Source organism: Cololabis saira, chromosome 4 (genome assembly GCF_033807715.1).
Source record: "Cololabis saira isolate AMF1-May2022 chromosome 4, fColSai1.1, whole genome shotgun sequence".
In the NCBI taxonomy this organism is placed as follows: Eukaryota; Metazoa; Chordata; class Actinopteri; order Beloniformes; family Belonidae; genus Cololabis; species Cololabis saira.
Window position 1 is genome coordinate 8839271 of NC_084590.1, and position 4429 is coordinate 8843699.

The 4429-nt window shown below is 42.4% G+C and overlaps 1 non-coding gene across 1 annotated transcript; it reads right to left on the reverse strand.

Moving 5' to 3' along the window:
- Positions 1-2199: 2199 nt before the first annotated feature.
- On the reverse strand, positions 2200-2271 carry trnaa-ugc (transfer RNA alanine (anticodon UGC)). The gene has a single exon. It is a non-coding gene; the product is annotated as a tRNA-Ala (tRNA).
- Positions 2272-4429: the final 2158 nt, after the last annotated feature.

Below are 4429 nucleotides of genomic sequence, written 5' to 3' on the forward strand. Positions count from 1 at the left end.
TGGTTTTTTTTTTGTCTTCTTGTGTTTAGAATAGATTACTTCCAAGTGAGCTTGGGGGGAACATCCCTTCACTTGTATCAAAGCCTGTTTGCCTCTTTTGTAGGGAGACAGAGTAAAAGAGCTTTTTCCTCCCTCTTTCTTTCTGTCTTTGCTGACATAAGAGCTCCTTTATCCACTCAGTGTGTGGAGTGTGTGTGAGATCTTCCAAGTTTAGTGGGGAATTGTGGAAGTGGTGCTTGTGAAGCTGTTAAAGCACATTGTGAGTGCGGGGTAATTAAAATCACTTCATGATATAATAAGGATGATTTACAAAAGGACTGCATTATTCCTGTTTAGTTTAAAGCAGTTTGGTTTGCGTCCATCAATCCTGTAAATATTCACAGGCACAAAGAGAGAATAATCACTAATTGCTGTTAAAGAATCTCTTCCTAACTGCTTGTGGCTTCCAGTGATGACTCTAACCCGCTGAGCAATTTACTAGCATTTTTTCAGGCTTTTACATCAGAGATATGTATAAGCCTGTGTCTGGTTAATTCTTCACGACTAAATGACACATATACTGTTATTGATGTGAAGGAACAGAAAAAAAAACGACCATTATGGTTCCTTGCGAAAACTTCCCCCTACTTTACCACAAAGCAAAGCCACAAGGCTTCCACACCCTAAATCTCTACTTCGTTTGTGATGATGCCAGCAGGAATGTTAATAGGCCTTAACACCATATAAGTATGACCACGCCGCAGCACCGAGCTAACCCTGATCTCAGTTGTTCCTGTTTCAAAAACCAACAAATTCAACTATCAAAGTAAATCTTATGGTTCCTGCACAGTTTCAAATGTTCGTGCAAGCTAATGTGGACATGCATGTGTTACCCAAAATAGTAGGAAATGCATCACCACCATATGGCTTAAATTCTCTGCCAAACTCTTTAAGAAGTTACGTGACTTCCTGATTGTAGAAAATGTGTTTTGCATGCATCTTCTTTAAGTTACAAATTATACTTGCCTGTCTTGTTCTCTCAGATGTAAGTCGCTTTGGATAAAAGTGTCCCCTAAATGACAGTAGTAGTAGTAGTAGTAGTATATTTTGATTTATTTTTTTTCCCAAGCGAAACACTCAAAGGTCAAAAGTGTATTCTGTGGTTTAAAAAAAGTAATTTGTGCTTCACAAATCTCTGCTCCCACTCCCAATCTATCTCTGCACTTTCATTCTGCAGGGCACAGCTGTAATGATGTGTATTTCTTCTTTCTTTCTTTTTTTAAGTCATTAGTATTTTAAGTGACACTTTCTCATGTAGCGTAAAACAAAAATGGCAAACAGGTTATATTTAGTCATTAGTTTGACAATGATGCGAGAAAGCCAGCAGACAGCTGGGACCTACGAGAAAGCAAATGACTATTTATACTGTATATTTGAGCAAATAATAGATTTTGTTTGCTCATATTGACGTATTCTTTGCTTGAGAAAAAAAGCAAAAACCTTTAAAATACAGTATATGGGGTTGGAAAATATATTGTTCTGCGCTCAAATACCTTCTGTTATGATATTACATCACTCCAACTCATGTGGATGTGGAAAGTAAAATATGAAATATGGATTGAAGAAAAACCATTAAATATACTATTGTATATTTTAATGCAATATGCAACATAAAGAAAGTGTAGCCAGATGTATCTCAGGAGGGAGCCTAGAGACACATTACCAGTGCCTAGGACTTGGAGAACCTTGCAGAGGAGACCAGTCTGAACCATTGCACTGCACTGTCTCCCTCTTTGCTTATCTGATTTCTATAATAATAATAATGTCATTGAGCAGCCGCTTTTATCCAAAGCGACTTACATCTGAGAGAACAAACACACAGGGAGCAATTAGGATTAGGGCCTTGCTCAGGGGCCCAAGGTGGTTCATCTTGGTTGTCATTTCAGGGCTGGAACCTGTGAACTCCAGACCCAAGCCCACCTCTGTAGCCACCAGACTACCACTCCCCAATAAAGTGTCCGGTGAGTGTAAATACATATGTATGTGTCCCATATATACTCCTCATGAAAATTAAAGCTTTTTGAAGGCATTTATGTTAAATAGTAAGCTTGTAAAGATATACATATATATATCTAACTCTGAACATAATTCATCCTTTATGTAATAATCAGTGTTGCTGATTACTCTTTCTTCTTTCATGCAGTTTATTAACACAATTAATGGAGATGCCGGGGATTGAACCCGGGGCCTCATACATGCAAAGCATGCGCTCTACCACTGAGCTACATCCCCTTTCTGTGTGAATGCTGAGGATGTAAGCCAAAGTGAATGATCTAGCTCAGTTATGCCACAGAAACGTATGGCCCTTTTCCACTAGTACCTACTCTGCACGCTTCTACTCGCCACGCCCCCGTCTTGCGCTTCTCCACTACGGGTCGAGACGGGTAGAGGCATGCCAAGTAGGTACTTTTTCTGTACCTATTCTGCCGAGGTTCTAAGCAGCTGAGTCGGCCCTGTATCTGACGTCATCACACTACAGACCACCGATTGGTCGGGGGGCCGTCAGACGTTTGAATCAGGAAGGGGGGAGTCAGTACGAGAGCGACTCGCGGCTTCCTCATTTTATTCAACAGGCAACGGCAGTGCAAAAGTCTGTTTCATGATCCAACTCTGAGGTGCAGATGTTCATAAACCTGGTGCTGAGGAGAGAATTAAAAAGGGATCTAGACGGAGATAAGGAACGACCAGATCTACCAGGAGCTCTGTCACTTCTCAGCAGCTCGCGGCTCCAGCTGAAGGCTGATTTATGGTTCAGCGTTACACCAATGCAGAGCCTACTGCGTCGGTTTAACGCTGAACCATAATTCAGGCTTTATTTCTCATCAGCGCCGACGAACAAAATAAAAAAAAAAAGTCACAGACCCAGCAGCACATCTATCATCTCCTCCATGTTCTACATCTTTAGTGTGTTGTCTTCTTCCTTTAGATCAAACAATCAAATACATCACAGCAGCTTCACCCCAACCCGCCCACTTCTCACCTGGGTGTCTAAAAACAAACGAGGACAAAGCAGGTGGAGGCGTGACGAGGTGAGACGAGGCGTCCCGAGTCGGGGCGCGCTGAGTAGGTACTAGTGGAAAAGGGCCATAAGTCTGTGCTTTAAATGCCTCAAACCGTGCAGGTTTAGGCTTTGAATCATGTTTTGGTTTCACTGAGCATTGCTGTTGATGAGTCTGCGGTCACTATGGGTGGGATTTCAATTTAATTCAATCTATATAGCGATCGCGTCTATTACAACACAAGTTGTCTCTAGGCGCTTTCCAGAGGCCAGAACATGAACCCCCGAGCAATTATATAAACAATGGAAGGTAAAAACTCCCCTAGTGGGAGAAAAACCTTAAATCAAACAGTGGCAAGAAAAACTCCCCTTTAGGAGGAAGAAACCTGGACCAGGACCTGGTTCACGGGTGGGGGGGTGTATTTTATGACGGCTCTAGTGGCCTTTATCCGTAGGTGGTTGACAGGAAATGTGGGGAATACACAGCTAAGGGATTTGCAGGCCAGGACTTGAACCTGGACTGCGTTCACGTGGACGATAGGTGATTCTGCTTGACCAGTGAGTCTTCCAGCACCAGAACCTGATATCTTAACATAAACACTCCACTACAGAGCAAATGAAGTCATGGTACAAATCTGGAGGTAAAATAACTTAGAACCACCAGTCAACCAAACATGCATGTCCATAGACGAAGCTAGAATAAATTCACTCATCCATGGGAGAAAGAAGATCTTATTTACGCTAAAAGAGATTTTCATAGGTTGTAACTCTCTGCATCTTCAACCCCGACGTGTGCATGTTATTCAGCTCAGCCAGAAATGAACATGGCTTTCCTTTAGGTAAGGTCTTCCTTTCCCACCCTCCCTCCTGTTTCTTCTTTTTATGTCGCCAGCCGACCTCTGACCCCTGGTGATTCCCCACAGAGAGAATGAAGATGGCTATCGACAGACTGATCTGTGTGGTCTGTTTTGAGGCAGAAGCTGTCATCTTCAAAGAGACTCTGTCTCCACACTTCCAGCCCCTCCCCGGCGCTGCCATCTATTTATTTGCTCTTATATCACGATATGTCCACCTTAACTACAGTAATGGGAATTATTGAACTGCTGCAGTGGTGATTTTTGACTAAAAACATGCACTCCGGTGAGTCCAGTGAGATGAGGATTTATGTATCTTTACCACATGTGAGCATCGGAGGCTCTGAAGCCTTTGGCTTGAAGCCTGAGCTTGAAAAGTAAGACATCAGGTTTCTTTTTTTGTGGTGAAATTCTGGTTGAAATGAAGTGATATTTTGGGTGGCATGAATTGCAAAGCGCAGGACATAAGCTGCAGTCTGTTACATAAGCGCTTCTGACGTTACGGATTCTTCCTTTCTTTGCGCAGACACGTTTTCAT